Source organism: Sorex fumeus, unplaced genomic scaffold (genome assembly GCF_029834395.1).
Source record: "Sorex fumeus unplaced genomic scaffold, SorFum_2.1 ptg000036l, whole genome shotgun sequence".
Classification (NCBI taxonomy): domain Eukaryota; kingdom Metazoa; phylum Chordata; class Mammalia; order Eulipotyphla; family Soricidae; genus Sorex; species Sorex fumeus.
Window position 1 is genome coordinate 22,131,904 of NW_026606093.1, and position 27,344 is coordinate 22,159,247.

Sequence of the window (27,344 nt, forward strand, 5' to 3'; positions counted from 1 at the left end):
TAAATATAGATTCCAGGGTTTCTCCTAATATTGATTCAGTTTTAAGTCTAGTATGAGGCCTGAGAACCTATAAAAGCTTTATTGCAACTCTGACTTTTCTTGGATTTAAGCTATGATAACAGATCTTACATTTTTCTCAAATGTCCCTTAATTTAATCTTAAGGAATTGCAGTTGTCAGTGTATTGGGGGGTGAGGAAAAAGTCTGGCTCTGCGTTCAGGGGTAACTCTTGGCAGGACTCAGGGGCTGTATGGGTACTGGGAATTAAACCTAGGTAGGGTGCACGCAAGACTACTACTGTTGCAGCTATAAGTATTTAAATATTTATTTACCCACTTACTCTCTATTGCCTCAATCAAAAGGATTTTTAAAGGCAAAGAAGGCACTCTGTGTCCTTACTTCCTTCAATACAGATAGTTTTAACTTACACAGCCTACACTATAAATAAATTTATAAGTTTATGTATAAGTCTAGTCCATGTCTTGCATATGCTAGACCCTACAATCACTAGCATTGCACAGGTTCCCAAAGTGTTGACTTCTTTAGTCCTGGTAGCTTTCAACCACCACTAGATAGGAACCAACATAATTCTGCATAGCTTTACAAGGACATGGCATTAAAGCACTGCACACCACCAGGCCAGATATCACCAGAAGTGGCCCTTGTGGCCCCAAAGCACCTAATCCAAGTTCCTTCAATGCTTACAATTCTAATTTAAAATAAGTAGAAATATGAGTATCTAGGAGAAATCATTTTTCCTTGGATTTTTTTGTGGGGTTGGAGAGGCACACACTCAATAGTACCCCTCAGTTCACCAGGGTTTGACCCGTAGGACTCCTGCATGCCAGGTATGTACTCCAGCCCGCTGGACTGTCTCCAAGAGGATATTTTCTCTTCTTTCCTGAGAATTATATAAGTATAAAGATAAAAATTCCACACTTTATTACCTTAGCTGATCTTACTCAGCACAGTCCTAAGTTTGTTGAAAGCGAATGAGAAAGTGCAGGAAGCAATATTATTATCTAGGTAATTTTGTGTCATTGTCTCAACTCCCAAGAACAAGAGGCATTGCTCATATGGTTGTCATTCCACTTCATTTCATATCACTATTCAAAGTCACTAATTCTCTGGGTACAGTAAAATCTTTTTATTTTTAATTTTTATTAGTGAAACACCATGAATACAGTTGTAGACTTACAACTTTAGGTGTTTGCATTTCAGTTATACAATGGTTGAGTACACCATCCCTCCACCAGTGCCCATTTTACACCATCAATGATCGCAGTATCCTTCCCACAACCCCCATCCCATCCCTCCTCCTACCTCACTCTGCCTCTGTAGCAGGGCATTCCCTTTTGCTCTCTCTCTCCTTCTGGGTGTTGTGGTTTGCAATAGAGGTATTGAGTGGCCATTGTTTTCAGTCTATAATCTACTTTCAGCACACATCTCGCATCCCGAGCGAGTCCTCCAAACACCCTTTACTTATTGTTCCCTTCTCTATCTGAGCTGCCTTTTCCCCCAGCATGTGTGTCAGGCTTCCAAGCCTTGGAGCAAACCTCCTGGTACTTATCTCCTCTATTCTTGGGTGTTAGTCTTCCATTCTGTTACTTTATATTCCACAGATGAGTGCAATCTTTCTATGTCTGCCCCTCTCTTTCTGACTCTACACTTAGCATGATAGTCTCCATGTTGATCCACTTTTATGCAAATTTCATGACTTCATCTTTTCTAATAGCTGCATAGTATTGCATTGTGAAGTTGTACCAAAGTTTCTTTAACCTGCCATCTGTTCTCGGGCACTTGAGTGTTTTCCAGACTGTGGCTATTGTAAACAGTGCTGCAATGAACATACAAGTGCAGATGTTACTCTTTTGCATCTCCGGGATATATTCCCAGGAGTGAAATTGCTGGGTCAAATAGGAGCTCAATTTCTAATATTTTGAGAAGTGTCCATACTGTTTTCCAAAAGGGCTGAACCAGTTGGCATTCCCACCAGCAGTGAAGGAGAGTTCCTTTCTCCCCACATCCGCACCAGCACCGGTTGCTTTTGTTTTTTGGATGTGGGTCAGTCTCTGTGGTGTGAAATTATATCTCATTGTTGTTTTGATCTGCATCTCCCTGGTGATTAGTGATGAAGAGCATTTTATTTATGCCTTTTGGACATTCGGATTTCTTCCTTGAGAAAGTTTTTTTTTCCATTTCATCGCCCCATTTTCTGATGGGGTTGGATGTTTTCTTCTTGTAGAGTTCAACCAGTGCTTTATATATCTTTGATATCAACCACTTATCATATGGGTATTAGGTGAATATCCTTTCCTATTCTATAGATTGTCTTTGTATTTTGGTCACTGTACCTTTTGAGGTGCAGAAGCTTCTTAATTTAGTATAGTCCCATTTGTTCATCTCTGTTTGCACTTGGTTGGTCAGTGGCGTGTCATTTTTGAAGATACCTTTAGCTTCAATATTGTGGAGGATTTGCTGACCTTGTCTTCAATGTAACTAATGGATTCTGATCTGATATTGAGGTCTTTATTCCATTTTTGATCTTACTTTTTTGCATGGTGTTAGGTCGAAGTGTAAGCCCATTTTTTTGTATGTGGTTGTCCAGTTATGCCAGCACCATTTGTTGAAGAGGCTTTCCTTGTTTTACTTCATGTTTCTTGCTCCCTTATCAAAGATTAGATGTTCGTATATTTGGGGTTGTATGTAATGATATTCCACCCTGTTCATTGGTCTGTGGCTCTGCCTTTGTTCCAGCACCATGCTGTTTTAATTGTTACTGCTTTGTAGTAGAGTTTGAGGTTGGGGAGGGTGATGCCTCCCATCTTCTTTTTCCCAAGAATTACTTTGGCTATTCATGGGGTTTTGTTGTTCCATATGAATTTCGGGAGCATTTGATCCATTTCTTTGAAGAATGTCATGAGTATTCTTATAGGGATTGCATTGAGTCTGTATAATGCTTTGGGGAGTATTGCCATTTTGACAATGACCAGGAGATGTGTTTCCATTTCCTCGTGTCCTCTTTATTTCTTGGAGTAGCGTTTTGTACAGGTCCTTTACCTCCTTATTTAAGCTGATTTGAGGTACTTGATTTTCTAGGGTGTGATTGTAAACTATTTTGCTTTTTTTATGTCACTTTCCTCTGTCTCAGTATTTGTGTATAGGAAAGCCATGGACTTTTGGGTATTGATTTTATAGCCTGTGAATTTACTGTACAAGTCTATAGTTTTCTAGGAGTTTCTTGGTAGAGGATTTAGGGTTCTCTAGATATAGTATCATATCATCTGCGAATCGTGAGAGCTTAATTTCTTCTTTTCATATTTGAATTCCCTTAATATCTTTTTCTTGCCTAACCGCTATTGTAAGTACTTCCAGTACTATATCGAACAACAGTGGTGAGAATGGGCAACCTTGTCTAGTCCCTGATCTTAGTGGAAAGTCCTTTAGTTTTTTCCCCATTGAGGATAATGCTTGCCATAGGTTTGTGGTAGATGGCTTTGACTATCTGGAGGAAGTTTCCTTCAAAACCCATTTTGGTGAGAGTTTTCATCATAAACGGGTGCTGATCTTGTCAAATGCTTTCTCTGCATCTATTGATATGATTATATTTTTTATCTTTTCTTTTGTTGATATGATGGGTTATGTTGATTGATTTCTGAATGTTAAAACATCTTTACATCTGTGGGATGAATCCCACTTGGTTGTGGTGTATGATCTTTTTGATGAGTTGTTGGATTCTATTTGCTAATATTTTGTTGAGGATCCTCGCATATACATTCATCAGGGATATTGGCCTATAGTTTTCTTTGGACACTAACATCTTTAAGACTCAATTTCTTTATCTATAAAGTTGGCAATATCAGATTTACAAGTAAAGAACGTAGGTGAAATAACCTCCACTCCTCTTTTCTCCCCCCGCCATCAGTAGATCTTATTGTTGTTCCTTTGAAGTAAAAGAGGATTTACTGGGGAAAGGTCTGTGAGTCTTCACAGCCGCACTTCAGCTGCTTTCTTTTGACCTCCTCCCACCTCATCACGACAGGAAAGAAAGCCTTGCCTTACCCTGAGTAGAAGCACAGTGGGGGGAAACTTAATTATATGTGGCTGCAAGGTATCCACAGCATTTGGATGAGTTCATCTGTTCTTAGAGAAAATAACCTACGGTTTCTTGAAAGATGACAACTATTTTTAAATAACTAGACTTAAAAAAAACCCTCTTCTTTATCATCTCAACATGAAGGCCAAATGGTCAAAGGCCTAATTTAGATCAGGTTCTAACAGTGAGTCCTATGCTATTCTTTCTCCCCTTGATTCTATGTACTTGCCATTCATATGTACTTATAAGCACACAGTTTAGAAATCATAATAGAAACTTATTATTGATTCCTGACATCCTACACACACAATTACACACAGGAAGTTAAAATTATATACCCAGTTATATTCTCTTTCTATGGAGTATCTACGTGAGCTGTGAAGAGGCTGAAAAAGCTTCATTTATGGCCCTAGCGACTACTGTTAGGAAGCATGGATAAGAAAGAAGTCACAGCTTGGGTGAGTCCTACTAGGTCTCGGCATCACAGTAAATGCAATATATCTCTAGCCTAGTGGAGACTACCAGACTCTTAGACTTGCCTATTATATAAGGCAACATCGGAGGCATTAAATGCTTTCTTAAGATCCTATAGGTACTAAAATGCTTTTAGAACTTTAATCTCTAGTCTGGAACATCAACATAAATTTATGTCTACAAGTTATTGATCTGTAAGGGAGCACTGTCTAGTACTCTGTTTCTTTCAGGAAATACCCCCTTATGATTATATATTTCACTCAGGTGTACTACATCATAGGGCACTAAATAAAGGAGTGGTTCCAAGACCTGGTAATAAGCAAAGAATGTGTATCACTGATCAATCGGGTAATTGAGTAATCTGGTAACATGACAACCATGTGGGTTCAAATTCCTTTCTTACAAGATTGAAGTGAGAGCTAAACAGTTACCCATTGCTCAAAAAAAATTTTATGATAGATGATCTTATTTGGGTCATATAACAGTTATATTTCAAATGGAATAATAATGTCATAAAAAACCTCATTTAAGTGTTTTATAATCTGTATACACAAGATTTCTCAACAGTGATATCTATGAAAGTAAGACATTGACACAGAACTAATACAAAAACAGCTCAGTTTAGCAATGATATGTGTATTTATAATAAAATAAGTAATGTCTCATATATTTCATGAAGAGTTATATTCCAGAAAAATTTTTCAAGGGTTTAATAATAAATTAAGTTATATTGTTTAAATGGGGCTAGAGCGATAGCACAGCAGGTAGGGCGTTTGCCTTGCAAGAGGTCAACATGGCCAACCCCGAGTTCAATTCCTCCGCCCCTCTCAGAGAGCCCGACAAGCTACCAAGAGTATCTTGCCCGCACAGCAAAGCCTGGCAAGCTCCCTGTGATGTATTCGATATGCCAAACACAGTAACAACAAGTCTCACAATGGAGATGTTACTGGGCCTGCTTGAGCAAATCGATGAACAACAGGAGGACAGTGACAGTGAGTTTGAGCATTATACTAATTATTAAAACTTTTCAATTGTTGACACCTGGTATATAGTGAAGAATTTTTTAATTCTTTATTTTCATCTTTTATAAATATAATAGGGTGATCAATTGGTGCATTTTAGCCTAAATATATATAAAATTTTTCACAGATAAAAAAGGCTGGTCATCTTATCTGGATGAACGATGGTGGGTATTCAATATGATAATATTTGACTGCATATATTAAAAATAAAATAACATTTGTTTTTAAATATAGCATGTATATAGACAGTGTAATACTACTCAGCTATAAGGAAAGATGAAATTTTGGCTTTTGTGACAACCTTTTTGGAAGTGGAAGGGTTCTTACTAAGTAAAATTAATCCAAAGGAGTAAGGTAAGTACTGAATGAGTTCACTCATTTGTAGGATATAAAGAAATAAATCTAGGAAAAGACAAAGTCAATTGCATAAAAATCCTTATACTCTGACTTTAGAAATTAAATTACCAGAGGTGGCAGAGATAAGGGTATAAAAGGATGGGGGAGTCCAATGGACTGTATTGGAGGGTTATTGGTACTTTGTGACAGTGGGTGTCAAATGATGAAATTCATCTGAAGAGGTGTGAAATCATACTTCAAAGACATACACAAGTGTTTTAAATTAAAATAATAAAAAAACAAGAAGCAATATTTATAGCCTATGGAAAATTATTTCTTTGCAATGACTAATTCTAAAACAATAAAAATTATTATGATATTATAATAATATTATTGAGTTTCTCTCCCCACCCCAAGTAGAGTCCCAGCAGCTGAAGACCTCCCATTCCAGCAACAGCCATGCTTAAGACCACTCTCCATACGTTCAGACAAGCCTCACACATGAAGGAAACAGCAGAGAAACCCAGATGTCTGGGACCTGGGGCATAGATCTCCAAGCCTGCTTGAATTGGGACTGGGCCTCCTCCACCCAGATCCCCCATCTTCCAGTGTGTAGGCATTACACCCACCAACTGCTCCCTAGCGCTGTGTAATCCCATCAACGGCCAAAACCCAGACACTATAAAGCCCAGCTCCCAGAAACACACGGCCGCATTTGCGGCCACCTGACATCTTATTATTTAGTTCTTACTCTAGAGAACCTGGCAGACTACCATATCCTGCCCACATGGCAGAGTCTGGCAAACTCCCCGCGGCATATTCAATATGCAAAAAAAAACAATAACAATAATGGGTCTCATTCTCCTGACCCTGAAAAAGCCTCGAAGGTGGCACTTTCTAAATCTCAGGGCTAGGACGAAGGAGACGTTACTGATGCCTGCTCGAGGAAATCGATAAACAACAGGATGACAGTGATACAGGGATACAGAATAATATTATTATTACATTATTATATTATTATAATCAATAAATATTATTTGATACAGTGACATTTTAAAACACATATTTTGATGACAACGTTTAAATTACAATGTACATACTTTTCAAAAAATTCATTTAAGGTTTTTTTAATTTTAATACAATTTTATTATGTAATTTTGGTCATTTATTTTTTTAATGGAATTTCAGTTCATTTCAGATGTTACTCAGAACCAAACTCTGAGCAGCAAGCACCATGGATTAGGCTTTGATGAGCCCATTCTTTTTTCTTTTTATTTTTTAGGTAAAGGTAAAAGGTAAAGGCCCTCCCGTTGATCGTCGATTTGCTCGAGCGGGCCCAGTAACGTCTCCATTGGAGACTTTGTTGTTACTGTGTCTGGCATATCAAATACTCTCGGTAGCTTGCCGGGCTCTCCGAGAGGGGCGGAGGAATCGAACTCGGGTCGGCCATGTTGGCCGCTTGTAAGGCGGACGCCCTACCCGCTGTGCTATCGCTCCAGCCCTTTTTTAGTGAGACACCATGAGGTACAGTTGGAGGTTTACAAATTTTTGTGCTTGGGTTTCAATTATACAATGATCAAATACCCATCCCTCCACCAGTGCCCATTTCCCACCACCACGGGTTCCGGTATCCCTCCCACCCCCCCATCTCCCCCAGCCCACCCAGCCTCTCTGGCAGGGCATACCCTTTTGTTCTCTCTCTCTCTCTCTCTCCTTTTGGGTCCTGTGGTTTGCAAGAGAGGCACTGAGTGGCAATCATATTTGGTCTGTAGTCTACTTTCAGCATGCTTCTCCCATCCTGGGAGGATCCTCCCAACATCCTTTATTTGGTGCTCCCTTCTCTATCTGAGCTCCCTTTTCCCCTAACATGTGTGGCTGGCCTCCAAGCCATGGAGTAAAATTCCTGGTACTAATCTCGGCCATTCTTGGGTGTTAGTCTCCTATTTTGTTACTTTATGTTCCCCAGATGAATGCAATCTTTCTATGTCTATCCCTCTCTTTCTGAGTCATTTCACTTAACATGATACTTTCCAAGTAGTACCATTTGTATGTAAATTTCATGACTTAATCTTTTCTAACAGATAAATAGTATTCCACTGTGTAAATGTACCAAAGTTTCTTTAACCAATCATTTGTTCTCAGGCACTCAGGTTTTTTCTAGTTTCTGGCTATTGTAAAGAGTGCTGCAATGAACAAAGAAGTGCAGATGTCACTTCGACTATACTTTTTTGACTCTCTGGGATATATTCCCAGGAGTGGTATTGTTGGGTCAAATGGGAGCTCAATTTCTAATTTTTTCAGAAGTGTCCATACTGTTTTCCAAAAGGGCTGAACCAGTTGGCATTCCCGCCAACAGTGAAGGAGAGTCCCTTTCTCACCACATCTGAGCCAACACCAGCTGCTTTTGTTCTTTTGGGTGTGGGCCAGTCTCTGTGGTGTGAGATGATATCTCATAGTTGTTCTGATCTGCATATCCCTGATGATTAGTGATGTAGAGCATTTTATCATGTGCCTTAAAGAGAGGGACAGAAAAAGAAAGACTGCACTCATCTGGGGAATATAAAGTAATAGAATGGGAGTCGAACACCAAGAATAGTTGAGATAAGTACCAGGAGGACTGCTCCATGGTTTGGAAGCTGGAAGCACATGCTGGGGGAAAAGGCAGCTCAGATAGAGAAGGGAACAAGTAAAGGATGTTTGGAGGACTTGCTGGGAATGCAAGATGCATGCTAAAAGTAGACTATAGAACAAACACGATAGCCACTCATTACCTCTATTGCAAACTACAACACCCTAAACGAAAGTGTGAGCAAAAGGGAATGCCCTGCCACAGATGTGGGGTGGAGTGGGGGGGATGGGATGGGGAGTGGGAAGGCTACTGGGATCATTGGTGGTGAAAAATGGGTGCTGGTAGAGGGATGGATACTCAATCATTGTATAACTGAAACCCAAGCACAAAAGTTTGTAAGTCTACAACTATACCTCATGGTGTTTCACTAATAAAATAAATAAATAAATAAATAATAAAAAGAACATACTGCAATAAATAAATAAAAAGAAGCGTACATTACCCAGTCCAGAAAAGATCAGACCCGAATACCTGAAGAATCTGCTGCCAGTATTCGTCAATACATTGACTCGGCTCTTCAGACGCTACCTGTCTGAATGCAAGGTTCAGTCCCAATGGAAAACCAGCAGAACCGTTCTGTTGTACAAGAAGGGAGACATCCACGACATCGGCACCTCTCACCTGATTTGCCTGTTGTCCGTCATCTACTCGTGTCATCCTGAATAGGATTGGCAGAACAGTAGATGAAGGGCAACCATTCAAGCAAGCCAGATTCCGAAAAGGATTCATCACGATCGAACCATATCCACACGGTGACCAAGTTCATTGAGGTTTCTCGAGAGTTCAAGATGCCATTCTGTCTAACGTTCATCGATTTAAAGAAGGCTGTTGATTCTGTTGAGACTGAAGTGGTCATCAAAACCCTAACCAAACAGGGCATCCAAACTCAGTACATCAGGATCCTCTGCAAGATGTATTATGGATTCACCACTAGAATCTCACCATTCTACAAGGAAGTGATCATCTACATAAAGAGAGGGGTTCAGCAGAGTGATACCATTTCACCAAAACTCTTCAGTGCTACCCTTGAGAATGTCATGCACCGACTAGAATAGGAAGGAATGGGGTTGAAGACAGATGGTTTACAACTACACCACCTCTGCGTCACTGATAACATCATCCTAATAACACCAAACATTAGCCAAGCAGCACAAGTGCTGGCTGACTTTGACCTTGAGTGTGGAAAGGTTGGACTGCAGCTGAATCTCACAAAGACAATATTCATGAGAAATGAACTAGTTCCTGATGTTCCATTTGCTCTCAATGGAACAAACAACTCTGAATGCAGCAGTTATGTGTACCTGGGTCAAGAACTCAATATGACAAATGACTTGGCGCCAGAACTGCACAGGAGGAAGAGAGCAGTGTGGAACGCCTGCAAGAGTGTCAAAGAAGTGGTAAAGAGGAGGAAGAACCTCTGGATCTGGGCACATCTTTTCAACTCCACTGTTCTTCCTGCACTAACATATGCCTCAGAGAGCTAGGCCCTATGAAACAGAATGAGAATGCTATTTGGGTCACCCAAAGAGGAATCAAAAGAGCTATGCTTGGAGTATCACACTTTATTCAAGCAAGAGAAGGAATCCAGAATTCCAACATCCGTGGACGATCTAGGATCAGGGATGCTGCCTTGTTTGCCAAGGTGTCGGAAATCAAATGGGCCAGATAATATGACTTGGAGACAACTGCTGGACTAGAGCTATTACTGACTGGATTCCACGGGATGTCAAAAGAACGCCTGGCCTCCCACCTTTGAGATGGTCGGACTTCTTCATCAAGACCCTGAATGATGCTCTTCGTGTTCTTGGAGTGAGCAGACGCCACTGGGCTACATTAGCAGATGACAGGGACGAATGAAGACATTACTGGCGCCCGCTTGAGCAAATCGATGAGCAACAGGATGAAAAGTGATACAAGTGATACCTCTTAGAGCTAGATTTATTCCTATACTTTGTCATTGCAAAGGTGAAAGGAAAAGTAGAAGCACACACTGTTAGTGTATCCATATTCACAAGTTAGTTTTAGATTATAGCATTGATATAAAAGTGTACTTTTGTAAGTGTCAGTGTTTATTGTGGACAAGATTTATTTAATATTCAATATTTTGCAACTTTTAAAATTTTTAAATATCTGACATGTCAGTGTACAAAAAAATTTAGCTAATTAGTATCAATTCATAAGTATATTTTTGTTAAAATTAATTTTTAAAAAGACATTATGGACCTGGAATTGTAAGCCATCTCTAAAATATAATACACACACATCAGGACTTATTAAGTTGACAACAGAGTGTCTTCAAGAGTTATATAGAGAAAGATGTATGTGAATGTATTTAAATTAGAAGATAGTGTGCTGCATCTCTCTGAATTATAGAAATACATTGCTAAGTAATTCAGTGTAAACATGTCTCCTTGCTAATATTGTAATAATGTATATGAAATAATTAGTTATCTTGGAAATTTTATACTTTATGTATTGTGCTTCTATGTAAAAATTAATTTAATACTTGATCACTTGATCACTTGACATCCATTATTCATCGATTCGCTCGAGCAGGTGCCAGTAATGTCTCCATTCATCCCTGTTACATGCTAATGTAGCCCAATGGCAAGGAATACGAAGAGCCTCAAATTGATCATTCAAGGTCTTGATGGAGAAGTCTGACCATCTCATAGGTGAGTGGCCAGTGATCTTTGGAAGTCGGTAATGGCTCTAGTCCAGCGGTCATCTCTAAATCTCATTATGTGTCCAGCCCATCTGATTTTCGATGCCTTGGCGAATAAGACAGCATCCCTGATTCTTGACCATCGACAAAGATCAAAATTTTGGATTCTTTCTCTCATTTGAGTGAAGCGTGATACTCAAAGCATAGCTCTTTTGATTCCTCTTTGAGAGACCCAAATAGCGTTCTCATCTGTTTTCGTAGGGCCCAGGTCTCTGAGACGTATGTTAATGCAGGAAGAACAGTGGAATCGAAGAGATGTGCCTGGAGCTGGAGGTTCTTTGTTCTTTTAGCTATTTCTTCAATGTTCTTGAAGGTGTTTGAAGCCACTCTCTTTCTCCTGTGCAACTCAGGTGCCAGGTCATTCATCATGTTGACTTCTCAACCTAGGAACACATAACTGTTGCATTCTGAGATGTTCGTCCCATTGAGAGTGAATAGAATGTCAGGAACGAGACTATTTCTTATAAACATTGTCTTTGTTAGATTCAGCTGTAGTTCGACCCTTCCACACTCATGGTCGAAGTCGGCTAGCATTTGTGCTGCTTGGCTGATGTTTGGTGTTATAAGAATAATGTCATCAGCGAAGTGGAGGTGGTGTAGTTGCCGACCGTCTATCTTCACTCCCATACCTTCCCATTCCAGTCATCACATGACATTTTTGAGGGTGCCACTGAAGAGTTTCAGTGAAATAATATCACCTTGCCAAACCCTTCTCTTGACATCAATGATCACCTCCCTGTAGAATGGTGAGATACTGGTAGTGAATCCGCAATACAGTTCACAGAGGATCCTGATGTATTGACTTTGAACACCTTGTTTGGATAGGGTCTCGATGACTGCTTCAGTCTCAACAGAATCAAAGGCCTTCTTTAAATCAATGAACGTTAGACAGAGTGGCATCTTGAACTCCCAAGAAACCTCAATGAGCTTGGTGATTGTGTGGATATGGTCGATTGTGCTAAATCCTTTTCAGAAACCAGCTTGCTCGCATGGTTGTTCTTCATCTAGTGTTCTACTAATCCTATTCAGGATGACTCGAGTGAACAGCTTATAGACTACAGACAACAGGCAGATCGGGCGATAGTTGCCAATGTTGTGGATGTCTCCCTTCTTGTACAGTAATACAGTCCTGCTTATTTTCCATTGGGACGGAACCTTGCATTCAGACAGGTAGCGTGTGAAGAGCTGAGCCAGTGTATTGATGAGTACTGATGGCAGGTTCTTTAGGTGTTGGAGTCTGGCCTTGTCTGGGCCAGGTGCTGTTTGATTCTTTACCGACAAAATGGCGTGTCAGATTTCGGGAGAACTATGGGAATGACATATCCATCCTGCGGAATTTGGTATGTGGGCTATCAAAGAGATCCGAGTAGAATTCATGGATAATCTTCTCCATTGCTCTTCTGGAAGATGTGATAGATCTATCAGGACGTCGGAGGGCAGTAATCTTGGCCTTGTAGTTGGCAAAGGACAGGCGGGCATTACAAATGCTTTTCCCAGCTTCTTCCGCATCTGCCAGCACTGCTGCTCTTCTCTCTTTGAGGTCTTCCTTTATTGCTTCTCTGCACTGCTTTGCGAGCTCGGACGTTCGGTTGCGGTTGCCTGAGGCTTGCACCAAGCCACGTTGACCAATGAGCCCGAGAGTTTTGAAGACAGTCGTCTTTTTGTGGTTATCTCTCTCTCGGCGTTCCTCGCACAATCATGGAGGTGCTGAACCAGTCAATCGTATTCCTCGTCAATATTATCAACAACGGCATCTTCCCATGTTTCTGCAGTAGTGCCAAAGAGGTCTGAGTTGGTGGCCGTTCTGGGAGTTCTCTTCTTAAACTTTGCAGCCCTTTCTCTCCACTCTGTGAAGTAGAATTTTGCACGAAGGAGATGGTGGTCTTATCCCGTTTGGAATTTTGGGACAATAGCGACATCGGTCAGGCAAAACCATTTTTTGAATATGATGTGGTCAATTTCGTTGTGGAACCGTCCACTGGGAGACTCCCATGTCCAACGTTTAGATTCAGCCTTCTGGAATTGTGAGTTACCATGGATGGTCTTGGTCGACATGATGAACTCAGACAGTCTCTCACCCTGTTCGTTCCATTCTAGGCCATGGGTCCCGATGTGGAGTTCTTCTGCTGATCCTCTCGGTCCTATCTTGGCATTAAAATCACTGACAATGTTCTTGTAGAAGGTGTAGTCTTTTTTATAGAACTTCTCCAACTCCATGTAGAACTTCTCAATTTCTCCTTCATCATAATTGGATGTTGGTGCATAGACAACAAAGATAGAAACTGCCGGGAGTGAGCCACATCTATTCAAGTGTAATCGTCTGATTTGAGTTGTTGGGCATTCGAATGAATCAATGTTTATGGACAAGTTCGTGTTGACAAGGACATTGACACCACCGACACCTCTTTTAATTTAATAAAGTATTTTAATTATAATTCTGCTGATATTTTTATTTAGATACCTGTTGCCATTTTTATTTTATAAAGTATTTATTGCCACGAAAGACTAAGTACATTTTTTCTTCCATATTGAGTTAGTGTTTATATTCTTTTATCAAAATACTTATATAATTTGCAATTTTAAAACAGTAAATAGGTGTGGAAATTTTGAAATGGTAAATTGGTGTAGAAAAGCATGATGCTAAGTGATACACATAATGCTATCTTAGTGATATAAAAACGGATGCTAGTTCTACTGATATATCATAGAAATTAGAAAATTAGAAGAATTAGAAAATTAGAAGAAACTGTCAAGTTCTTATAATATGGATGACTATTTTTTTGCTTCCTGTGGTTTTTTTTCTTTGTGACATTTATTAGAGTGCCAAAAAAGAGGAAATCATTGAAGTATATCTCACAAAGTAACTGGTTTTAATTATCAAGGCCAGATATATTGTGAAATTATTAAAATATACAACTTTTATTTTCCTTTTGCTTAAACAATATCATATTAAGTTTTATCAATGAAAATAGTATTGCTGAGTTGCCATTATTTATAGCTAAGAATTAATAATTCAGAATTTTCACTTGATCACTTGATACCCCATTACTCATCGATTTACTCGAGCGGGTGCCAGTAACGTTCTTCCTGCATTAACATATGCCTCAGAGACCTGGGCCCTACGAAAACAGGATGAGAACGCTATTTGGGTCTCTCAAAGAGGAATCGAAAGAACTATGCTTGGAATATCACGCTTCACTCAAATGAGGGATAGAATCCTGAGTTCCGATCTCCATCAACGCTTCCTGTGGTTTTTAGATTATTCCTAGACATATGTTAACTTTTTAAATTGAAATGTTATTTTTAAAACATGGGGGGAAATTTGAATTTCCTTTTGACAGTAGTTCTCTGTCATAATATGTGTAGGTTGAGTACTTCTCATGTGCTGGAGGTACACTCTGCTTCACACCTGTTAAGTCTTTGAAACTGCACTGCTTTATACAGAGGCCATTTTACTAACCTCCTTTTATAGATTAGTAAAGGGACATTTCAAGAGCTAAATTATTTTGCCTCAAGTTGAATGATTACTCTGTAAAAACTTGGAGTTCAAATTATCATCTCTCTGTTACACTGTTGCCTAATAAGACACTGGATTTTTGCTTCACGTTGGCTGTCTGAGAATGTGTTAGCTTTGGAATCTTGATATAACTCTCAGATATAGATGGCAGAGACATGAGAATGCGTGCCTTCAACCTTATCTAGAACCCCAGGTAGGCAGCATGATTGATCACAAGACTTATACATGGGAATCTAAACAGTGATACCAATACATAGATAAATAGTGTCTAACATATGTTATGAAACAATATAGGCCCAGAGTTCGGATACATAGGGTCAGGAAGCTTTACCTGATCTTTGGACTCAGATTTTCATTTAACTAAAAATAACCATGATATTTTAAAACGTGTTTGAAATTTAAATATAATTTAATAAAAATATCAGCTAATATTTAATGAGATGTATATTTGGTTAAGATGTCTCCTCTTCTATTTAGCCCACCAGATGGGACACAATCAGCACATGTTATTTTAGATATTAATATGACACTGTATTTTCACTTACTTATGTTTCACAATAGCCACATATATATAGACTATCTCAAATGTAACTTTTGTTTACACACATACATGAAGAAATAGTAGATTTTAGAGATAGAAAAAAATTAAAGGTGGTATAGCTATATATTCAAGGCATAGACTCCTGAGTCCTAACATACAATTTCAGAACTTTAAAATGTGTCTGCCAGGGTTGCAGGTGCAGGGAGGGTGGGAAGGAATACGGGAATACTTGGGAGGGAAAGTTGACACTGGTAGTGGGTGTTGAAATAGTGTATACCTAAAACCCAACTATTAATAATTTTGTAAATATTGGTTCTTTAAATAAAAATTTTAATAGAGAAAATATATTAAGAGGCTTTATTCTTATATGTCTTATTGTAATATTATTGTTTTGTTGAGTTCTAAGGAAGCTAAATAAGCATATATGCTTGCATTTTTTTCTGGAAAAAAGTTTATCACTGACTTCTTCCTTCTGTTCCAGAAAGTAAAGAGTATCATAAATTTAAAGGAACTCAAAATGATCCCATTTAATTTCACTTCTTTACAAACAAGAAAATCAAAATGAAACCCAGGAAGTTTAAATATATTTTCAAAGTCACAACAATGGAAATATGTGGACCAGAATTCTGACCCTAGACTCTCTCTCTCCACATGGTTTTCAAACATCACATGTAAAAGTCGCTTTACATTGCAGACTTTTTAAGACTTTCATTTAACTTTTTTGTTTTATCAGCTCAATATTAAACTTCTGTTTCTCTTGTCATTTTACCACTGGTCTTTGTCTTTTACATTAGTGAAAGCTGGAAAGAGCTCTGGAGTTGAATGGTGGTGAAGTTTACACAAGGTAAACATTCACAATGTTGCTAAACTGTATTTTTCAGTTTTGAGTTTTTATTTTAATGTTTCTGGGTCACACCCAGCAATGCTCAAGGGTTTCTCCTGGCTCTGCACTCAGGATTCACTCCTAGTGGTGCTCAGGAGACCATGTGGGATATTGGGGAATAAAACCCAGATAGGCTGTGCTATCTCTCCTGCCCTAAACTATTTTTAAAATGGTAAGATGGCAAGTCTATGTCACTATATTTATGTCACTTCAATTAAAACTTCTAAATCTGCATTTCCCTGATTAGTGATTTTTTTTTCATTTTTTGGCCATTTGTATTTTTCCTTTTAAAATGTCCTTATCCATCTCCACTCCATTTTTTGGTAGGGTTGGATTTTTTTTCCTTGTAGATTTCTACCAGTGCTTTATATATTTTGGATATTAACCCTTTGTTGGATGAGTGGTGGGCAAATAATTTCTTCCTGTCTGTGGCCTGTCTCTGTATTCTACTCAATATTTCCTTTGAGGTGCAGAAGATTCTTAGTTTACTGTAGTCCCATTTGGTTTTTTTTTCTGCTTTATTTGCTTGATCAATTTCATTTCATATTACTAATCATAGGGAAATGCAAGTCAAAGCAATGAAGAGATCTCACCTCATGCCACGGAGAATGGCTGTCATCAAAAAAGAACAACAACCAATGTTGGCTAGGATATGGGCAGGGGTGGGGGTTAGGGCCCTCATTCACTGCTGGTGGGAATGTTGACTGCTCCAACCTTTCTGGAAAATAATATGAACTTCTATATGACCCAGCAATTCCCCCAAGGGCCCAAAAGCACAACTTTGAAGACATTTGCACTCCCATGTTCACTGCAGCACTACATTCAATCACCAAAATATGGAAATCCAAATGCCCATGGACTGATGACTGGAGAAAGAAACTACAGTACATATACACAACAAAAGACTACGCAGCCTTAAGAAAAGTCATGCAATTTGCTACAATATGCATAGATCTGGAGAATATCACATTGGAGCGAAATCCACCTGAGAAAGAATAGACTCACATTGATCTCACTCATATGTAAGATATAAAAAAAACCTCACAGGGGAATATCAAATGTCTAAATGGCAATAGAAACAAAGAACAGGAGAACTGGTCTTTGGTAAGAAACTTACCAAAGAAGGGGTGAGGAAGGGGTGAGGGTGGATAAGGGGTGGGGAAGGGGTGAGGGTGAATAAGTTAGGGAAGGGAACAGGAAAACAATGGTGGAGGGGGAAAGTGCCTGCCACAGAGGCAGACTGCTGGGAGAGTGAGATGAATACTAGGGACATTGATGGAGGGTAGTGGGCGCTGGTGAAGGAATTGGTGTTGGAAAAATGTACACCTGAAACTCAATCATAAATATCTTTGTAGCTTTGTAATTCACAGTGATTCAATTAAAAAAGGCTAAAACTTTTTTAATCTGATTTTTTTAACCAAAGGATCTTCATTTTTTCCTTTGTCTTTTTAACTTTTATTAGTGAAACACCATGAGGTACAGTTGTAGATTTACAAATTTTTGTGCTTGGGTTTTGATTGTACAATGATCAAATACCCATCCCTCCACCAGTGCCCATTCTCCACCACCACTGATCCCAGTATCCCTCCCACCCCCAACCCCCCATCCCACCCTGCCTCTGTGGCAGGGCATTCCCTTTTGATCTCTCTCTCCTTTTGGGTGCTGTGGTTTGCAAGAGACATCGAGTGACAATCATGTTTGGTCTATCTATAGTCTACTCTCAGCACACATCTCCCATCCTGAGAGGATCCTCCCAACACCCAAAGGATTTTCTTGATTTTACCATTTGATGTATGATTCATTTTCACAATCTGTCATTTATTTCATGTTAAGTGTTTATTATAAAGTGATTTAAATATTGGGGGCTGGAGCAATAGCACAGTGGGTAGGGTGTTTGCCTTGCACGCGGCCAACCCGGGTTTGATTCCCAGCATCCCATATGGTCACCTGAGCACCGCCAGGGGTAATTCCTGAGCGCAGAGCCAGGAGTAACCCCTGTGCATTGCTGGGTGTGACCCAAAAAGCAAAAAACAATTATTTAAATATTTGCATTTGAAAAACCAGCAGGACTGTACTACTGTTCAAGAAGGGAGACATCCATGACATGGCGACTATCACCCAATCTGCCTATTGTCTGTCATCTATAAGTTGTTCACTCAAGTCATCCTATATAGGATTGGCAGAACACTAGATGAAGGACAACCATGCGAACAAGCCAGGTTCCGCAAAGGATTCAGCACCATTGACCATATCCACACGATAACCAAGCTCATTGAGGTTTCTCGGGAGTTCAAGATGCCGCTCTGTCTAACGTTCATTGATTTAAAGAAGGTCTTTGATTCTGTTGAGATGGAAGTGGTCATTGAAGCCCTAGCCAATCAGGGCATTCAAGCTCAATACATCAAGATCCTCCATGAGCTGTATTGCGGATTCACTGCCAGGATCTCACTATTCTACAGGGAGGTGATCATTGATGTCAAGAGAGGGGTTCGGCAGGGCGATACCATTTCACCAAAACTCTTCAGTGCCACCCTCGAGAACATCATGCGACAACTGGAATGGGAAAGAATGGGAGTGAAGATAGATGGTCGGCAACTACACCACCTCCGCTTTGCTGATGACATTGTTTTAATAACACCAAACATCAGCCAAGCGGCACAAATGCTGAACGACTTTGACCTTGAATGTGGAAAGGTCGGACTACAGCTGAATCTTACGAAGACAATGTTTATGAGAAACAGCCTCGTTCCTGACACCCCATTCGCTCTCAACAGAGCGATCATCTTCGAATGCAACAGCTATGTGTACCTAGGTCGAGAAGTCAACATGACAAATGACCTGGCACCCGAGCTGTGCAGGAGGAAGAGAGCAGCTTGGAATGCCTTCAAGAGCGTTGAAGAAATAGCTAAGAGGACAAAGAACCTCTGGCTCTAGGCACATCTCTTTGATTCCACTGTTCTTCCTGCATTAACATACGCCTCAAAGACCTGGGCCCTACGCAAACAGGATGAGAATGCTATTCAGGTCTCCCAAAGAAGAATTGAAAGAGCTATGCATCGAATATCACGTTTCACTCAAATGAGAGAAAGAATCCGGAGTTTCGATATCCGTTGATGATCAAGAATCAGGAACGCTGTCTCATTTGCCAAGGTGTCAAAAATCAGATGGGCTGGTCACGTAATGAGATTTAAAGACGACCGCTGGATTAGAACTGTTACCGACTGGATTCCACGGGATGTCAAAAGACCACGTGGCAGCCCACCTACCATATAGTCAGACTTCTTCATCAAGATCATGAACAATCGGTTTGAGGCTCTTCATGTTCCTAGAGTGAACAGACGCCATTGGGTTACACTAGCATGCGACAGGGACAAATGGAGACATTACTGGCGCCCACTCGAGCAAATCAACGATTAATGGGAAGTCAAGTGATCGAGTGATTTGCATTAATTTTAAATTTGTTAAAACAATTTATTAAAATAAGAAATTATCTTATAAACAAAAATATTTCTACTTTTTTTCTTATATCAGTTATTTTTATTTTGTGATGGTGCCAAATTTTTACAGTATCAGAAATTATTTTACAATATTTTTTCATTTGTCTTTCTTTATTGAATATTTTTTTTTCGTCTTTAAGAAAAGTTTTTTTCTAAACTATTTAGTGATTCTTGCGCTTCCCTTTGTATTAAAGAGTACTTTTTTGTATTTGGATTTAGCTTGTTTTCACTACTATCGTTGAAATGATTTTGAGGGAAATTTTTTGGGTGTGGAGAGTCTCTATACCCCTTTGGGTTTGTAGTCTTTGGGCAAATTTTCTTTCCCACTTAGTCTCAAATGCTCACTCTCACAGGTAACGTTAATATATAAGTTACTAGATACATAGGTAGGTAGGTAAATAGATAGATAGATAGATAGATAGATAGATAGATAGATAACAGATAATAGATATATAGATGACAGATAGATAATAGATTATAGATAGATGTTATATAGATAGATGATAGATAGATAGATAGATAGATAGATAGATAGATAGATATGATATATTTGGTTTGGGGGCCACACTGGTGATGCTCAAGGCTTACTCCTTACTCTGCACTCAGGAATCACTCCTGATGGTACTTGGGGGATATGGGATGCTGGGGATCAAATTCAGGTCATGTTGGTGCCCAAGGCTTGGCAGCATGCAAGGTATGCTCTTACATGTTATACTATCGTTCTGGCCCCAAGTCTCTATATCTTGAAGTAAGAATTTGGGAAATTTGCTGCCTAGACTGGCTGGCATTACAAATGGAGCATTCCAATTAATACCCCTGAAGAAACCTCAGGAATATTGCCCATGTCTATGCTTCTCTGAGTGCAGAATTTCCTCACCCTAGAGCACTGCTTCCCACAAAGATTGTCTTTTCTGTTATCGTTGTTTGTTTTTCATATCCTTAAATTGGCCTCCATTATATTTGATAAACAATCTATTTTGTCTTAGTACTGTTATGGCTTACTATTCAAGAAGTTTATATATATATATATATATATATATATATATATATATATATGTATATGTGTGTGTGTGTGTGTGTGTGTGTGTAATCCACTCCTTTATCACACTTTTTATTTGTTCTTCTCTAAAACCTTCCCTGGGTGAGGTTATATTTCTTTATAGGTTAACAGTGAGCTGGTGGGTTTCACACTTCCAAATGACATCGAATGACTCCTCACACTTCTGTTGGCTCCACAGAGTCAATCATAGCTACACGTGACTCAGTAGACAAAGGGGACCCTTATGAACCAGTGGATGGTGCTTTTCTCCACAGGATGCTAGGTTAACGGAGCTGATCATTTCTCACATACCACAGTCTCTAAAGAGCTTCCCTAGTTGGCAAGGGAAATTGACTTGCTGCGTTCCATGATTGGGAGACTGTCAAGAGAAAACACTGGCAGTCTTGATCCCAACACTATAAAGAATCAATGCACAGCCATGGGGTAGAGAAAGACATAGGCATCCTTTTGTTAAACGGCAATTAGTACATTCCAGTAGAGCCAGTTCTGGGCAGTGGACAGAAGGAGTAGCCATAAAATAGTCTTTGTCAGAACTCCCATAAATATTTCCAGCCAGTGGGAGTGAACACAGACATAGTCCAGAGAATCAATTGTAGATGTCCTGGATTTTGGCTTCTACAGAAAAACTATTTCAGGAATCCATATACTGTGGTCTGTCAAAGGAAGAGGGAAGCAAATACTTCCTCAATAGAAGGTGCCACTTTAGTGAGAATTGTTTTTATGGTTGAGAACTTAATGCTTATGAAGACAATAGTCTCTAGAATATCTGGTAAATCAATTTATTATTAGCATATATAGAAGCAACCGTAGAAAAAGACACCTTTCTTTCACCCCCACACGCACCCTCAGTCCCTCATACACAAACTAGAAATATGCATTTGGCCATTTTGATTCATAGCTAAATATTTTTAAATTTGCTACATAATTTATCATTTTTAACTATGTATTTACTCAAGAGGTATTATTATCCCCATTTTAGAACTAAGAAACTGAAGACTAAAAGGTTAAATAGCCTAACTCAGGTCAACTAGAAGGATTAAAAATTATCTATTTCCAGTTTCCTGCACTGTCTTGATACCATATTCTTCCAAAAGTTTAGGGGATAGGCTGGAGAAATAGAACAGTGGATAGTGCACACAGCTAATCTGGTTCAGTCCGTAACACTCCATATGATTTCCCAAACCCAGCAGGAGTGATCCCTGAGTGCAAAGCCAGGAGTAAGACCTGAACACCACCAGATATGGCTAAAAGAAGTAATAAATAAATATATAAAAGCGAATAAGTATTGGCATCATGGTAAGACAGGCTAGGTCTGAATGTTACCTCATTTATCCGTAGTTATAAGATAAGCACATGTCTGTGTTTTGTTTTTCTCAGCTTTATCATGGTCATGGTGAGAGTGTCTCTATCATAAAACTTTAGGGGCACTAAATGATGACACTAGAACAGTACCTGGCTTTTAGTTTTTTGTAAAAAAGGGCTGGAGTGATAGCACAGCGGTAGGGCGTTTGCCTTGCACGCAGCCAACATGGCTGACCCGAGTTCGATTCCTCCGCCCTTCTCGGAGAGCCCGGCAAGCTACCGAGAGTATCTCGCCCGCACGGCAGAGCCTGGCAAACGACCCGTGACGTATTTGATATGCCAAACACAGTAACAACAAAGTCTCCAATGGAGACGTTACTGGGCCCGCTCGTAAAAAAGGCAATTATGCCAAAAGCCCCAGAGAAAGGGCCTAATCAGGATTAGTATCCTCTCTAGTGATTCATTCCCACTGAAATATCACAACTTTATTTTTATCAAGTTTGAACTTTGCATTTAGCAGAATAGTAGTAACAAGATGTGAATTAATGCCTATCTTAGAAATCATCTACTTGTTCTATCCCAATCCACTTGAAGTGATTTTTTTTTTGCTTTTGGGGTCATACCTGGCGATGCTCAGGGGTTTCTCCTGGCTCTGCACTCAGGAGTTACTCCTGGCGGTGCTCAGGGGACCATATGGGATGCTGGAAATCGAACCTGGGTTGGCTGTGTGCAAGGCAAACGCCCTAACTGCTGTGCTATCTCTCCATCCCCACCTGAAATGATTTTGAATGTCATAATTTATAACTTAATATTTTTCTTTCTTTTTCCATTGAATCACCAAGAGCTACAGTTACAAAACTTTAATGCTTGAATTTCAGTCATACAATGATCGAACATCCATCCCTCCACCAGTGTACATTTTCCATTACCAATGTACCCAGTATCCCTCCCCCACACTCCTACCTCTCTCCCTGCCTCTATGGCAGAAAATTTCCCTCTTACTCTCTCTCTTCTTATAGGTATTATGGTTTGCAATACAGCTAATGAGAGGCGATCATTTTTGATCCTTTATCTTCTTTCAGCACACATCTCCCATCCTGATCATTAGGTCCTAAGAGCTCATAATATAATTAAACAACACACAACTCAAAAAGAGAAAGGGTCCTTTAAAAATTCTCAGAGTAAGTTCCAATTAAGTAGTAACATTTTTGTCCTACAGTAGTCTTCACTGTAATAGATCAATTTAGTACTCCTTAAGTTTAGTCTCTGCTAAAGTTTAGTTTAGATAGTATAGCAAAAAGTACAATTGATTATTATTCTTCAGTATTTAATGGCTTATACAATGATCAATACCACTGAATAAGTTAATACTGAACAAATACTCCTGGATAATACAGTTATGCCTCTATTAGGCTTTGGTTACAAATTCATCACCCAATCAAGACAAGCTCTTACTGCCCTTATTTTATGTGTATTTCAGCTTAAAGACATTTTATTTTACATATACATAATTTATTCACAAGCACTGATTTCACTTAATTTTGCCTGGTAGAATACATGTAAGCAACACAAAAGCATAAATTTTCTCCATACGTCAAATCTCAGCTTATATTTGGGAAGCTTAGCATTTTAGCAATAATTTGGGTTGTTTTAAATTAAATAGCAAGTTTATCATAAAAAGCACAAGAACTGTAGAAAATTTGGCATTAAATATACTTCAAAAGGACACTTGTTTATGGTAAATATTTAAAACAAGAAAGCAGAAATTATCTTGCTCTCACACCAGAAGCTTCATATTTTTGGTCACTCTCTTTGCACATGTATGAGAAGGACGAGAACACGTGTGAATGTCAAAAAAACATAACAAACTCACAAATATGAAATCTACAGATTTTTATGAGAATCACCTGTTGTTTACAATCCAGGGTTATATAAAGAGGCAGAATAATGTAAGGCTAAGAGCTAGGTATGTTCAAATAAATGCACATATTAAAGTGGATCTCAGCTCTACTATCTGTGAAATCAAACTAATAAAAGTACATTTTGCACAGGGTTCAGGTGAAAACTAAAATAGTTGATATATATAAAGTTCACAGCAGTACAAAGCATATAACAAATGTTGAGAAGTGTTGGTTAACCTTTCTTTTCCCTTTCCTGACAACACATTCTCTTCGGATGACTAGAAGAGAACTAACTCCAAACTAAGAGGATTTTATTTTGGAATTCCATTTTTTTGAAAAGTAAAAAAAAATCACCTTTTTTACCTAGAAAGAAAAAAATGAATAAAATATTTCACTATTCCTTATAATAATAAACAAGTTCCCACAAGTGAGCTACCAGACATTTCTGGGACGTCTACCCATTTGTTTTATTTTTTTGTGGGGGGAGGACCTCCCAAATAGAGCTCAGGGATCCAGGAGCATTTCCTGAAAACACTTTGCCAAAGGGTCAGCTATTTAGTACAAGAGTCTGAGGATGCAGTAGAGCTCAGATCCTGTTATGCAGGAGCCTCCGTGGCCATACCGTGATGCTCAGGAAGTCACATTTTGTTGCTGAGGATCAAACCTGGAAAGGGTGCATGCAGGGCATGTCTCCCTGGTTCCTATCTTTCACTTTTATGATACCTTATTTCCTCTGGACTTTGACATAAAATTTTCTTTATGACGTTTAATATTTTACCCAATATAAGGGTAGAAAATAAGGATAAAGTCAATGTTTGCCTTACACATACAATGACAATTTGATCCAAAGCCAAAAGGTGTAAATCACTGTCATACATGCTGATTTTACCTCTCTGCAAATCTTTTTCAAATATGAGTGTCATATTTTTTAAATATAGAAAGAGAGGTCACCTCAATCGTGTTCTTAGGAATATTTCCAGTGTTTGTTTTGTTTTGTTTTGTTTTGTTTGCCTAGTGGTGCAATTCTGATATTCCAGTGATGTTGAATTATTTTGGCCAGATAGTGCTCAGGCCATCAGGTTACCTTGCTTAAATTGGCATGTACTCTACCGCTTGAAATAACTCTCTGGTTCCTAAATACATTTTTTTAAATCAGAAGTTGAAAATGCTTTGGCATATAAAATGAAATTTACAGAAAAATAAACTGTCATGTAAAATATCATAAAATCATGCAGAATAAAAGCAAGCAAAAGGAGAAAAAGTTTGCAATGTTTAAGAAATTTTGAGCAAATAGAAGAATAGAAAAATATGTGGTATTGAAGACAGAAGTTATATTAAGCAGTCTTACAGATTATAATCAGAAGTTTATGTTTTAAGTCAGAGTCATTTATATATTCATATTGCATTATTTTTCTTTCAAAGTAACTACCAACTGTACCAAATATAACCAAAATCTTCAGCTGCCTGAAATAATTGGAGGCATGTGCAGAGACTTTTGAAGAATGTCAAAATTTAAAAGAGAAATTATTTTCATTTTATAGTTTCAGGTCTGAGAGCAGAGCTAACATCTTGCATATAGCTAAAAATCCTGTTGAAAAATATACATCTTAAATATACTTCCTTTATGGTTGAGACTGCAAAAGGAATTTTGACAAAAATAAATTATAACCATTGGTGCATGGTGCCTATAGTTAATAATAAATATAGCATAGCTTATAATAATAATTTTATAAATTATAAACATAAATACATAGTTACTAGGGGTTGTAACTATGAAATGTATGGTAAAACAGCAGCTGATAAAGAGACAATAAGAAAAACTAAAAATAACATCAGTAATAGCAATTTCATGTACTAACAAATAAAAATTAATTATATTAACTTTGAGTGTGGGCTGGAGCTATAGCACAGCAGTAGGGCATTTGCCTTACAAACGGCCAACATGGCCGACCCTAGTTCGATTCCTCCGCCCCCCTCAGAGAGCCTGGCAAGCTACCGAGAGTATCTCGCCCACATGGCAGAGCCTGGCAAGCTACCCGTGACGTATTCGATATGCCAAACACAGTAACAACAGGTCTCATGATGGAGATGTTACTGGGCCCGCTCGAGCAAAATCGAACTTTGAGTGTAACTTAATCTAAAACACAGGATTATTGAAAGTATCAAATTAAGCAGGATCATCATTGTTTTTCTGAACCTCTGACTTGTCCCTGGGGAAGAAAATGAGGAATGCTTTTTGATGGACAGGACACTATGGGGAAAGTCAGCTTCCAGTGGTGAGAAAGAATGACTTAGACAAGCAAAGCTTGCATTGTCATTGTTGAAATGATATAGAAATATCTAAGAAATTATATCACAAAAGTAAAAGAAACAAGTGGTCTCCTATTATAAATTCTGTCTTATTGAGGTGGTCCCTCAGAGTCCTATTAGGAAAAGCTCAGTTTCAGTGATCAACAAACATCCAGCAAGTAAACTACTTCTCCATCTAGGAGCAATAATAAAAGTTTCTTACATACTTGCTCATGGATTCCTCACAATTGACTCCATTAATATGCCTATTATATTAGCAAAGAAACTTGCTTAGGCCAAGAAAAACTGGCCTAAAAACTGCTAAAGTTTTTTGGTCATTACCAGGGCGGTTTTGGGGTCCAAACCTTCTAGATGAGAAGCAACGCATTTGCCAGAAAATAGTTTCTGGTGATACCACTTAGTTACCACGGAACCTTGCACATTTCTAACCTTTCTATGCCTCCATTTCCTAATCCATGTACTAAAGTCAACAAAAACAATTCTGTACCACAAGCAAACAGTGCATGGCAAGTATTTAGAGCAGTGTCTTGAAGACAGTAAGTGCATAATAAACATTGGTCATTGTTATTGGCAATGTAAGTTCTCAGGCATACTTTTGGAGATGACCTCTTTGCTGCACTCCCGCCTTACTCAAGTAGTTAGTATACAAAGTCTGTTGATGGGAAAAAGAGGCTCATCCGAAAGAGATAAAGCTTACTCTTATGAGAATACTTCAATTATACTAAATCAAATAATCTGTTCTTTTTTTGAAATTCATTAAATAATCTGTCTTTTGGGGAAAATAATCAAACTGGCAGGCCAGTATGAAACTCTTCTCCTAAACACCTAAAAATATATATATACCACTTGAATATATTTTATTATAGAAATTATTGTAGGGGACTGGAGTTAAAGAACAGTGGCCTAAAAAGAAAAAATAAATTATTGTAGCACTGTCCTCCTGTTGTTTATCAATTTGCTCAAGCAGGCACCAGTAACGTCTCCATTGTGAGACTTCTTGTTACTGTTTTGGCTCCTCTCCACGGGGAGCTTGTCAGGCTCTGTCATGCGGG